Here is a 13,794-nt window from a genome sequence, read left to right on the forward strand (position 1 = left end):
AAACAGGAGAGGAATCTGAACTGGATTTCTGTGCAAACCTGGAGCAGGAGCTGCAAGCTCCAAACCCAGCTGAGACCAAAGCAGTGAATGGGCCCAGTCTTTCAAGTGGAGGCAGAGACTTGCTCTGGGGAGAGGGAATTACACAGAAATTGCCTGGAGTTTGGAACAAGTCCACTTAGTTTTAAATTAAGCTGTGGACTGGGGAACACTCTTATTCAGTGGATGTAATGAACCTAAAAGTTGGAAAAGCCTGCTCCTAAATGAAAGCCTTGATACAACTCCAGCAACCACTATGACCAAAAGTGTTAAAATGGCATGGCAAAAGTTGTTCTCATAGCACTTGCAGGCCAAGTTGAAATTAAAAGCTGGGGGTGGAGGGTTGGGGGGGAGGGAAGAAGGGGTCGGCTTTGGGCTTTTAATTTTTAATTTATTTATTTTCTTGTTTCCCACTCCCCAGCAGTATTTCCAATCTATCACTCCCGTGGTCAAAACGGCAAGCTGGAAGTCAGCGAGGCCGAAGTTAGAGCTCTCCAAACTCTGACAGCCAAAGGCGACCCGGGCAAAAGCTGCGGAGGACGTTTGTACCTGCGGTGGCAGCTGAACCCCGCACCTGCCGGGGTGTAGGGCGAGGCGCCATCTCCCTGCCCTCGGTTCGCCCTCTCCCTGGGTGATGAAGAGGAGGGCAAGCTGCCTGGGCTAACAAGCCCGATAGGAGTCCTTGGGCTGGCTTCGCACCGCCCCACCGGGCTCTCCCCGGTGCGCTCCTCCCGCGGGAGCTGCGGCCGAGCCCCAGAGGAGCGGAGAGGAGCGGAGAGGAGCGGCCCCGTCCCGCCCCCCGCCCAGCCCAGCCCAGCCCAGCCCCGCGGCGGGGGCGAGGCTGCCCCGCGGGTGACCCGCCCGGCGGGCGCGGCCCCTCCGCATCACACGAGGGGGCAGCGCGGCCGCTCGCTCTGCCCCGGCGCCCGCCTGCCTTCCCTCCTCTCGCCGCCTCGCCGCAGCCCGGGCTCCGCCGAGTCAAAGCGCGGATCAGGTTCCCTGCCTCCAGTATAAAAATCGCGGCGAGAAACCTCCGGCGGGAGAGAGAGCCGGGGCGCGGGCGGAGCGTGAGGCGGCGGCCGGCGAGCCCGTCCGTGGGGAAGCGCAGGGACGCGCGGCGGCAGAACCAGCCGCTGCTCACCGGGGACGGTCGCGGCTCGCCCCTTTCAGCTGCGGGAGAAGAGCTTTTTGCCGCCCGAAGTAAGTCCGAGGCAGCGGCGGGTGCCTCCAGCGCTTGTTCCCCCGGGGCAGGGTGGGAAGCGCTTCCCCTCGTCCCTGCCGTGGCTGCGGGACACTTGCCCTAGCAGGGCTCCGCAGAGGGTGGCCGGCCAGAGGTGCCGTGGGGCTGGGTGGCAGCAGGGGGGCACCTGAGGGGCGCACCTGAGCCCCCGGAGACCCCTGGCCGAGGGGCAGGCGGGGGAGAGGTCTGGGAGTTCCCGGGAGCAGGAACGGGACCGCGCTTTGCCGGGTGCGGAGCGCTGCCGCGGCGGCGGCGCTTCGGTCCCTGGGAGCGTTTAAATGCCCGTGCAGGGCGAGAGGGACAGGGGTGGCGATGGGTGACGTGACCCAGCGGAGAAGGGAGGCAGGAGCACTCGGTCAGGTCCGTTTCGAGAGGACAGAAGGGCAGCGAAGTGACCCCAGAGCGGCCAACAGTTTCCCTGTGCCAGGAATGTCCCGGCTGAGACTCGGGAGTTTAAATTGTACCTTCAGGCTGAGCGCTTCGGCTGATCTTTTTCTTGGGACTTTGTCTTCTTATCCCTAGTTTACTTTTGGTGAAACAACTAAATCCAGCAAGTGCTGATAGATCTATCTAAAACTGCCGTCGTTAGTTGGTGTCTTCTCCTTCCTCAGGAGGGATAGGTTGGGGGAAAATCTGAGTTAACAACGGTGAAGACACAGTCTCCTGTTTGTTGAACCTATGTTATTCTGCAAATGTTTCATGGTCTCCAACCTTGGCGCTTCAAACTCTTTACCCTCCTTTTTTCTCTCCTTTTTAAAAGTACAACTTTTCATAGGAGAGTGGTAGTATTCATTCTTCGGGAGCTTATGTGCTCCTCTTATATCTTCCAGTTGGCTGTCACAGCTCTCTTCCACACCGCCAGTGGCTTTGCCTTGATGGTGAATGTCTACTGCACTTTAACTTAGTGGTACCCTCGGGAGCTGGCTTCTAGGATGTACACTCGAGAGACTGGTTGGGGAAATGTTTGTGACGAGTTAGATCTTTCTCTGTGACATAACCCTGCAGCTATGGGTAGTGGTGTTTTAACTGGATCCTGTTTGCTTGAAATGACTTGTATTATGGTAGAGGAACGCTTTTCCTGTGGCTCATCACCTCTTGAGTTGATGTCCTTTCCTTGTTTTCCCTTTGGGCACTGATTGTTTTTGGGCTTTTAGCAAAGCTCAACTTTTTGGACAAGAAACAGACTGTGTGTGCAACTGACTGTATTAGGCAGAAGGAGGGAAGGGATGAAGAGAGAAAAAGAGAAGGAAAATAAAAATTGTTACAAAGAAATACTCGGGTTTTTAGGTGTTCTGAGCAGTGTTCTTGAGCTGATTACAAAACAAATTTAATGTTTCTCTGTGTTTGTTTTGTTTGTTTCGATTTCCTCCCTGCAAAGGTATAAGAATTAAAAAAAAAGAAGTCTGAACTTTTGATCATGAGAAATAGTTTGAAGGGAAAAAGGAACCAGTGTATTTGTGACAAAATTTGTTAATTTGCCGTAAGAATTAAAATTTGGAAGTGCATGGAGATGTACTTCATTGGACCAAAAAAACCCGAAACCCCCATGACTGACACCAAAAAGCAGAAAAAAAATTCCTTCTGCATAATTTAGCAACTTTTGCTAGAGAGAATGAAAGTGAAGATTTAATATACTCTTGTCTCCAGGCTAAGCTAAACTCTTCAGTGATTTTTTAATGTATGAAGCTTTGGGTGAAACTGAAGGACAGAAACTCGCCGACTTTGCTCCCGAGCCAGCTCTTGGGTGGGGAAAAAGAGAAGCCAGCAACAAATCTTTCTTTCACAAATGGTAAATATTCGTTCATAGTGTAGAAGTGGCCTAAGAAAAACAGTTTTTTTGCAATTATCCAGATGTCTATCCCTAGTTATTTGAGATGCAGCCTGTGGCTGATGCATCCCTTGCCAGCAGAAGGTTTGTCTTACTATAGTATTACAAAACATAGTGCTGCTATCCCAGTACCATATGCCTGAGCTCTACGCCCATACTGACGCTGGGGACACTTTGGAGGCTTATCTTATTCCTGACACAGTTGCACTGATGGATGTGTTGTGTAGATTAATCTTTCTGCCATGAATGTGAATATTATTACTTAGCAAACTTCCAGCAGTCATTGCTCCAGCAAAGTAGTTCCTTGACGTATCCTCTATTTCTTCTTGATCATTTTGGGAATGGTTGTTCTTGAGTCCTCACATAACAATTAAAAATAATCCTTTACAGGAGCTCTGAAAATGCACTCATTTAACTCATGGTATTTTTATTTCTCTGTGTGTTGGGTTATTTTGTCAAGGAAAATACAATTTATCTAGTGTTATGGTATAACAAGTGTTTTAGTGTAAGACCAGGGCATTAGGGATGGAGCTGGCATGGCTCATTGCTTCTGCTCTGTTCAGGCCCCCTCATTACCTACATTCCCAACTGTGGTGTTTTCTGTGGGAATTGGTCTTTAACAATGTATGCTTTGCTTCGATATTTACAACCTCTTGCTGATCAGTGTATCAAAAGCATTTTCATTTAGAGGATGCATTTCAGGACTTTAATTGAGGAAATCTCTTTGTTTCAAGGCTCCATAATAAACCTTACAAAATGCTGTCTTTGAACGAACTAGGTCACTGTAACGCGTGCACACATAGAGTGATTCTCATCTGCTTAGGGTAGCCGACACTCGCTTGAGCCCTGTCCCTGGTGAGCTTGTCCCTGATTTATCCTTCTTGGACTGGCTTGTTCACAGGGAGCTTATGCTGAAAATTCACTGCTGGAGGTCATTCTCCATTCTTGGCATCTCTGGCAGCCTTAAGCTTAAATTGCAGCCTCGTTTTCTATCCAATCAATACCACTCTTATGTCGCTGAGTTTCCATGGTGCCCCCAATCTTCTGTCTACATATTGATGTCTGACAGCAGGAATAGCATTCTGTGTCGCTATATATACTTACTAAACCTGTCAAAACTATTTAGGGTCTGTCGCACTAATTTATATCCATATCCTGATATTATTTGTATCTGTTGAGCTTTGACTGATGGAACTTGCTGCACTAAGGAATCAGCCCCAACAATGCACTCCAGGGATGGCTCAAGGGATGGATGTTTTGAGAAAGGGGAAAAAGACTCTCTTCTGGAGTAGCTGGGGTAGTCTAGAATCCTTTGAGCACAATAGAGTCATTTTGAAAACATCCAAGTCTAAATGGCTCCAAGTTAATGCTTTGGAAATCATTCTTCATTGTGCTGCTCTGAATGCACAGAGGGTCCTCTCCAATGGAGCTGTGGAGAGGAAAATAGAAAAGTGGGCATTGTCAAGTGCTCAATGTGTATTTGAGGGGAGTTGGGGGAAATTTGAGTCAGTTGTCTGACATCAATTTCTTCAGCAGAAGCACTGTGAAAAAATGGAATTAAAGGAGCCAGCAATGTCTTCTGTAATGTGGATGTTTTTGTTTTACTACAGTAAGCCACAGAGCAGTCGTTGCGTAAGAAATGGTATGGCGGTGTCTCTGTGGACTGACAGCAGCAGTGAGGCCTGATGAGAAAAGGCAAATCTTCTGTGTATCACTAAATTTCAGGGCACTGACTACTTGTTACTCATGTCAACAGTATTAGGCACTAAATAAAGACCATATAGATTTTTAGAAAATTTAAATATGCTTTGCATACCATTGGTTTTAGATTGAACAGAAGTGGTTATCAGCAAAGAAACTCTTTAATCCCACTACCTTTAACATGAGCTTGATCCAACCCATGAAGTAGGAGCGGGCAGTCAGTATGGAATTCACTACTTAATATTTTGCTTGTTCTGAGTTGCCAGAAGAACTGATCTTGTGATGCCAAGTTTGTCAGTACTTTTCAGACCCTCTTCAGGCTCCTACAGTTTTTTTCCCTAGTGAAAAGCAAGGATCTTCAAGACTTAAAAGGACCTGTTGCAGGTGGTGGCATTAAAGTAGTTCAGTTTGTTTTCAGCAGTGGTTCACCTTATCATGGTGGAAAGGGTCAGTAGAACTTCACCTAACCAGACACTCTCTTGGCCGATATGTCTCACCTTCTTTTATTCCAAGGAACAGAATCACTATGCCATTTAAATATCTGGCTCTACCTTCTGCAGCGGCACTGTGATGATTTTCTCATTTTTTAACTTTTTTATTTCCTTCCTTGTCTATATGTGTGGGAGTGACTTTCTAAAAACTGTAGTCGTCTTGCAGACTGCTTTTTCATGTCTTTCAGGCTGAAGATTGAGAGAACACAGCTGTAGGCAGTTTGATGGGAGATGAGAAGGGGGAATGGGAATGTGATAAAGAGCAAGCTGTATTCCTGATAAAGCCACCGGGGTATTTTCACCCTCGCCATCCCTCCACGCCAAAAAGCCCTTCCTTGCCTTCCCAGAATGGCACATTCTGGTTTCAGTGGGGATGACCTCTGGAGGTGAGGAGTTGAGCTAAAGCTATGTCTGAGGCAAAATCCAATTCATTAAGTACAGTACATTAAGAAAAATGTATTAATGTATCATTTTGGGCCTTAGAAGCACATTACTTGGCAAGTGCCACTGATTGCATGGCAGCTGCAGCAGAGGACTAAAGACTTTTAGAGCAGAAGAGCATTACGGGAGTTGGGTATTTTCTGATAAAAATAGTCTTTGAAAAGAAATAGTGCATGGGGCTCCAGCACACTGCCATTTAGTAAACTACAAAGTTCAGTTTTAAACTGGGCCTTTCTCCTTTGAGGCCTGCCAGCACTATTTCAGAGCTCATTAAATGTTTCACGAGAGCATTATAAAAATCTTCCTTCCTCATTAGTTTCTACACAGTTTCAGCATAGCTTGGACCTTATAAACATCCCCTATTTAGTTGTGGATGAAACTCGTCAAATGGCTGTGGGGAAGGAAGAGAAAGAGGAGAAACTCTTTAATACCCCAGTCTAAATCCTTGTTTTGACACTGGTCTAGAGGTAGCTAACCACATAAATGAAACAGAATTTTGCCATCTTCAATCAATATTTTTGGAGTAATTCCCTATCCATACAAAAACTCTCCCCTCAAGAGTAAAACCAGACAGAACAATTGGGAGGGAAGATGAGTCTGGATGGGCTCTGCTTTCCTTCTGAAAGCCTCATCTACACACCTGGGGTGATGCTCAGATATTTTAGGGAGACTGGTCCAGCTGAGTGGAGGCAGGACAGGTCTATGAGGTAGAGGTAGGCTGATTCTCAGGCTTGGGTGCAAAGTTGGTCTTGGTCTTATGAGCTCATTAAGGCACAGAGACAACTCTGCTGTTGTCTTCATCATCTGACTTTGCTAATTGCATCTACCTGTTGCTTTTTCTGTCCCTAAGGATTAAAAAGGCAAAAAACCAGATAATTTGACTCCATGAGTGCATAGGAATTCCTTTTGTGTTGACACAAACAGTAAATAGATACGTATCTGTGGAAGCCAGAGTGTCCCTGCACAGAAATAACTGAACTAACTTCTCAGATTCAGTTCCAGTGGATATCATGCACAAAACCTGTTTTGTTCTCATGTTTTTGTTTTTGGTTTTTTTTTTTTTTTGTTCTCCTCAGAGCCGTGTGAACAGTGGCATTAGTTTCATAACCAACTAAAGATGATACGACTCCTGCATTTAAGGCTTCCTTGTTTCTACGGGATCACTAGAACAACAGATCCATTTATGTATTTATTTATTTTTTTAGCTCTACTCCTCACACATCATGTATCTCGAAGTGCAAAGGAGCCTTAGTAGTGCAATGCAAATGTATGCACCCATCTGTAGCCAGCAACAGAAGGCTCACAGTCTGTAGCATCTTTTCCTCTGTGATAGGAGCATCCAGAATGCGCTTAATACATTGTGTAAGGGTATTTCTTATAGCAAAAACTTTGTATTTAAAGATAACTATTTTAGGTGTTCTTTTTGTTTTTTAGCAGGTTTACAGCATGTGAGCAACAGTGGGAAGAGTAACATTGTCTAAAAATGCCCATTTTAACATTTCTGTAATGTTCATTTAGGCACTTTGTCAGATGGTAGAGGCTGGATCTCTTAAGGAAAGTCTGTGGTCTTTGAAAGTAAAACAGGAAGTGATATAGAAATAGCCTTGGTAGAAAGATGGCATTTTTGATATGGTGGTGTCTGTGCAGTGGTGCTACAAAGTTACAGCTTGCTTTCAGACAACCCAGCTTCTTCCATTTCAATATTTAGTTCTTTGTCAGCTCACTAGAAATAATATTCTTCCTGTCTAGCGGAGATTAATATTTAACCAGGCACACATCCTCCAAACATTATTCAGGCAAAGTTGATGCTTCAGCAAGAGCTTCATCAGAATAAGGAATATATCATTCAGTCTAAGATTTAGAAAGAGTAACTCCTCCTTTGTTTTGGTAAAAAATTCTTCAAAATAAGACACAAATGAGCTATAATGCTGCAAAATGGTTGTGACTTCTTGCACTTGCAGCAGAATCTCATTGATTTCATTGAAAGTGCCTTTGGAGTGAAGTATCTTTTAGTAAATGAAAGATAAATCAAGAGATTGTCCTGATAGTCTGCCTTAATTCTGGTAGAAAAACACTTTGTTCCTTTAGCTCAAACAATAAAAATTACATGTTTAAAAGTAGCCTCCCCACCCCATGACATTAAACAGAAATAATTTGAAATTTTTTCTGCTCAGGATGGTTTCACCTGGAAAACCAGTCTTTTACTGTAAGGACTTAGCTTGCTTTTTGGTGCTGAAAAGCCCCTGAGATGCCGTGGTTGCTTCCCGATAGCTTGTGCCACCTGAGTGCCTGGTTGTTTGCTTGGATTGCTGCCTTCCCAGAGGCCAGAAAGATGTTTTCCTTTGTGCAAGAGTCACTTGCTTTTATTAGAAGCCTGTCTGGCTGCAGCTGATATGCAGTAGGGACGGGTGGATGGAAAAAATCTACTAACCAACAGATAGGATTTTCAGCTGTCTTCCAAAAATGCTGCAAGCTTTGATTCAGGAACTTCATGTAATTTCACTTACTAAATCCTCACTTTGCTAAGCTGTCCCTTCAGCCCGTGTTTCTTGTCCGATTTGCGCGTTGTCAGATGCTTTTGCTAATCTCTGTGGTTGATGTTTGCTTAAGTGATTATTTGGCAGCAGCGTGTGAGCAGGCGTGTGTGTGTGATTGCTGTTGGCACGGCAGTTGGTACGAGATGGCATTAGCATACTTGTTCCGTGCTCTGGGCCTCCTCCACTTCTAGGCTTGTTTATGCAGCAGAAGGACAAAAAAATCCCCCACAAACCAAACCAAAAACCCCTGCAAACCAAACCAGAAACCCATGTGCAAGCTGGTTACGCTACGGTGATCCTCTGGCCGGTTTGTCCAGAGATCTGCAGAGTTCAGAGGAGCCTGAAGGTTGCTCTCATTTTCCTTCTAGTACTAATTCCAAACAGACCATCCACCAGCAGAGGATTTATAAAGAGCTGCAGGGATTATGGGCTGCCTAAGTAGGGGTATCTACATTGAATCTAGTCTTTGCTGTGCTTGCAAATACCATTGGAACTGTGTTTATGGGGTGGTAAAGAAGAAAAGGCAAGCTCCTCTCCCTTCACGTTCGCTAGCTCAAGAGGCTGTCATTAAATGGGACATGGGTTTTAGTTTGTTTTGGACTCATTAATATTGAGTGGTCACTGGGATTATAGGTGTATGGGTTTTAAGAGGTGCTGTTCTCTTCCTTCCATCACTTCTAATTTGAGCTATAATCTTTGCATGTCTCGTGCATTGTTGGAACATCTTTATGGGCCCTGAGTTACCTTGCTGAGAACATTGGGATTTACTTAGACAAAGTAAGTGTAAAAGTGCGTGTGAAGTCTTTGCTTGATCGTGCAAACTTAATTTATAACTGTAACATAATTAGTGGAAATAAAACTCTGATGACACAGTATGGGTTCAGGTCCATGCCCTTTGTGAGTCGGTGGGGATGAAAGCTCTTGTGATAAGTTTTATAGTGATACTTTTACCATGGGGCCTTTGACAGCTTCACTTGGTATTTTTCTGGACACTTGTTTAAGCATGAACTGCTCTTGTATTAATTTTTTTTTGTGAAGTCAAGCTAATGATGAGCTGGGTTTCTCCTCCACTTTCCAATATAAACTGCTTCTGTTAGTCCATGTTAAGAACCATAACTTTTCAAGGCAGAATCTGGGCCGTGCATAACCACTGGCTGAACCTGTCCCTGAATGACAGTCTGGTGCTGTGAAGGTTCTGGGTTTATCCTGATGAGAGGTGGAGGCTGCCATCTTCCTGCTGGGATCAACCCCTGGTTTTGTCTCTGAAGGGAGAAATCTCTGGGCTTAACATCTGAAATGTTTTATAAAGTTGGCTGAAAGCAGAAATGTAGGAGAGAGGGCAACATTTTCTCTCTCTGTTCATAACTACCTGCAAAATTGGTCATATTTTCATGATGGAAAAAAAATCTGAAGTTCAAAAAGGGATGGGAATGTGAGGAGAAGTGTGTGAACTTCCTGTTCTTACTCATAGTATTGATCCAGAAAAGTTATTTTGAAGCTGCTTTCAAAAATACAGGCATTTCCAGTATTTTGCAACTGAGTTAACATTTACAAGCACCTTTTCTTACGTGGTGCTACAGTGTCCTACATGGTCCTGGCCTTTCTTTGGCTGCTTCTCTGTGCCCAAATACAGCACCTCTGTACTAATTTTCCCAAAGGGTGAGAGATTTTGAGAATAGCTGTAGGTTGAATACAGCCACACAAGACAAGGGCTTGAAAAATAAAGGTGGCATCTGACAGCATCTGCTTTGTTCATTTAATTGCTATGTACTATATTTTAGTTTGAATTATTTATGACTATGTCTGAAAGTCCTTTAAATAAGAGCCCCTCTTTCTGTGCTAACCACAACCATAGAGGTTGAGTGGGTATGGCAGGCGTGTGTTTTTATAGAGAAAAAGAGAGACATGTATAGAGACTTTACCCTGACATCAGGCTTTACACACATACCAAAGACAAGTCTCTGCTTGGAGAAACTTTCAGAACTGTAGGAATGTATAGCAAAAATGTGTTAGATAACTTTAGACTTACTAATTGTGCAACATGTACTGTAAATGACAAGTTCACATCTTTATGCATTGACACTTTCAGCATATGCAATAAGGCTCTGATTCCAGTTGGGATTTTACCAACTGAGATTTCTCAAGTAATTGTGGGTGGGAATTTCTTGTCTTATTTAAACTGCAACAAGCAAAAAACTCAGAGCAGGAGAAGTCTGTGAAGTGTAAATTATCTGTCTTAAGTCAAGAAAAATTGAGGTTGAAATATTTAATCTAAGGCTTATCGAAATGGAAATTTCTGAGTTACTGAATCCATGATTTCTGTTCCAGGTCAGTGGAATTCTAGTTTGTATCTGAACATTTTCAGCACTTAATGGGCATTGAGAGAATGGAAACAAGAACTTAGCCTACATATGAGATAGACACACTGGCTACAGTAGACTCTTCGTGATGCCCTGTGGTGTCCAGCTGGTGCTGTTCATGAGGGCATTTTTATGATCATGATGTCTCATAAATAAGTGCTGTAGAATACAGCAGTGGGGAATGAGGAGCATTTTCTCTAATTTATCCTTTCCTGATCAGCTTAAAATTTTCTTCAAAGCATACCTTTGAGAATTAAAATCCAAGTGTAGTATTTATAAACATTTTAAATAGTTGCAATAATTATAAGTTATTATCAAGTTGTCTATTACAACTGTTTACAATTATTTTGTAAATAATTTGTAATTGTTATTTACAATTATTGCTACTATTATTGTAGAATTGAACAAAAATACGAACTTGATTTCATTTTTTTTCCCCAAAACTTCTGCATGTCCTTTTCAGTTGCCTCACAGGACATGGTGTTTTGAATATTTTTTTCCTTTTTTCTTTATTTTTATTCTCCCCATATAATCATAACTTCTGTTGCAAAAGATATTTTAGCCTTTGATCAGTGCCCTTAGGAGAGAATAAGCATGGTTTTCACTGCCTGATGCAAAGAATGATTGGTATGAAATGAAAGGGATATTTTTCTAATCTCATTTATATCAAGTTTACAAACTATATTCTAGGCCTAAATACTTTTTGGAGTAGCAGAACTTCCAAGCTGTAGCTGCTGATCCCAGGTGAACTGTGGTTTCCTTGCTCAGATTCAGGTCCCAGTTTTTCTGCCTTGCAGAGCTGAACCATTGAAGACAGAAAGTGCTTCTGTAGCAGCAGCTGGGTCAGTCTGTGAATTAGGCCTAGGTTTTCCCAGGGCATGGATCATGCTCTGTGGGCAGCAGCCCAACTCTACATGATGTGAAAGTGGATGGAAGAGCATAGGTCGAGTTCTCTAAAACCAGGCTTATGCGGGCTCCTTAAAACTCTTTGCAAACATTGTTCATCTTCCTTAGCTTTAAATGTGGACAGATCTGAAAGAGATTTCCTCCTGAACAGATAAGCCACAAGCAATCCGTTCTGGTTTTGAAGATGTATTTTCATTACTCTGACTAGCTGAGGTTTCCTGAATCTTAATTTTGAATTCATTTGTCTATAATGCCCTTATTTTCATAACCTCAACTTGTCTTTGCTTTAATCTCTCTTCTATTTAAATAGTGCAGTAGGTCACCTTTCATAAATATTGCACATTCTCTCATGTTTCTCATTTTCAGTAGCCTTTTACAGCCCCATGCCTAGTTCTAAATCAACAGAATATTTCAGTTTCTTTATTTCTAAGCGTGCTCACAATTCATGCCCTTATTCTAGCAATCACATTTAGCTGAAATTTAACCCAGCATTCTATAATTATGTTATAATTTCCACAGTCAAACATTTTCTTTCATATTACAGTTTAAACTTTTAGAAGTGCTGTTCCAAAGTTTTGTCTACTCTGGAATGACTCTTTTGCTAGGCACAGGGATGTGACATCATCTGTCTCCAGAACATTTTTGATGTCTTGGAGTTAGTTCAGTAGTTGCTGGTGTACAGTGATATGAAAGCAGATATATGACTTCACTATGTCTGTGGTGGATTTTATCTGGTATTTGTGCTGTCCAGTTGCCTGGGTAGTTGTGAGGACAAGTTGGTTAACACCACATTATATGGGCACTGTGTTTTGTGGCCTTGTTTTCCATTCTTTCTTTCAGATGCTTCACAAATGCCTTCTGCAACACTGATCCTGAGCAGTACTTGGGGTGCTAAAACATCTCCCTTTTGTACGAAAAAAAATACTATTTTTCTTATCCTGGGAGTCTCTGTTCCTTGGCTGATATTGAAAGAGTGACAGGACCTTTCTTCTTGTCCCAAGATGACAAAGCTCTCCTAACAAAGTCTTCGAAAATCTGAACAATTTACACGTAGTGAAAAATAGCCAGGATATGTTTTTAAAGCCTTTTTGTAGGTTAGTGAGGCATGATTTATCGTTGCGAAAAATGTGCTTTTTTAGACTTCTCTAGTTTGTGGGGCTCCTGGTTCAGGCTAGCTGGTTCACACTTGCCTTTAACTGACTTTTCTCAGCTCTGGAAATGCAGTGTAGTGCAATCAAATTTCTCGAGTAGTTTCTTTTTTTTTCATTGGCTTTATTTTATTTCCCCTAACTGTGTCTGGCAGTTCTGCCTCCAGTTCTTTACCTGTGTAACCCTGGGGTTTGTGTCTCCCTTCCCTGCTTTGAAGTGAAAACTGAAGGCGAGGAGCCATTTAACTTCTGTGCAGTCTCTCTTTCTGCCCTCACTGACTTTGTGTCAGGAGAGTCTGCAGGACCCACTGGTTCTTCTGGAGTTCCAGCTTCCCATGTGCTTAGGGAATGCCTTATTACTTGTCACTGTCTATTTGCTTCCTTGTTCTTCAGCTGTGCTCTTGGACCTCTTAATCTCCGTTTTACATCTCACCTGCCAAAGTTGTTCTCTCCTATTAGTTTCACTTGGGCTGCATTTCCATTTCCTTTCTCTTAAAGACATTCTGTCAGTGAATAAATTCTTAAACTACATTTGCGAAGTAATTTTGTTTTCTTTTTTCCCTGACTGACCAGAAGTATCATCAGTGATTGCACTTTGGCATCATTTCAGATTATCTGTGCTCATTCTTGGCATGCTTTTTGAAAGGACAGCTCTCAGGGAACAGAAAGAAGCGACTCCCACACTGTGATTTTTAAAACCTGGTTCCCTTAGAACTGGTAGCCTCCCAGTCATACACCATAATCAGGCTGTAACTTTGGTGTGAAAATTTCAAATGACTGTGAGAGAATTCTGTGTTTACATCCTGTGGAGATGTATCTGAACTGTCGCAGCCCTCACTTTGGAAATTGGTCTAGAAGTGACCCTACCTAATTCCTTAATAAATTCTTTTTCATTGTTTGGGACTTACTCCTTGTAGATTTTCCTTTTGCAGTCTTCAAACTAACTGCCACCATGTGAATTGGTTACACTGACAAGAAATCGTTTATAAAAATTACTGCACTTTCACCTTTACTGAAAATGGTAATGTCGTCATTAGATCACCAACTATTTCACTTTGATCAGCCTTGGTCTGAATTGGATACTTGTATATTATCATCCTCAAGAC

At 43.0% G+C, this 13,794-nt stretch overlaps 1 protein-coding gene across 1 annotated transcript in view; it reads left to right on the forward strand.

Moving 5' to 3' along the window:
• The first annotated feature begins 918 nt into the window (after positions 1–918).
• PTN (pleiotrophin) overlaps positions 919–13,794 on the forward strand; it is a 77,410-nt gene continuing 64,534 nt past the window's right edge. Inside the window, exon 1 of the mRNA XM_042050642.1 lies at positions 919–1,236. The gene's annotated coding sequence lies outside the window, so the exon portion shown is untranslated. The remainder of the gene's footprint in view (positions 1,237–13,794) is intronic.

The sequence above is a fragment of the Corvus kubaryi genome, unplaced genomic scaffold (genome assembly GCF_017639235.1).
Source record: "Corvus kubaryi isolate FWS band 111438036 unplaced genomic scaffold, C.kubaryi_AGA036_p1.0 74, whole genome shotgun sequence".
In the NCBI taxonomy this organism is placed as follows: Eukaryota; Metazoa; Chordata; class Aves; order Passeriformes; family Corvidae; genus Corvus; species Corvus kubaryi.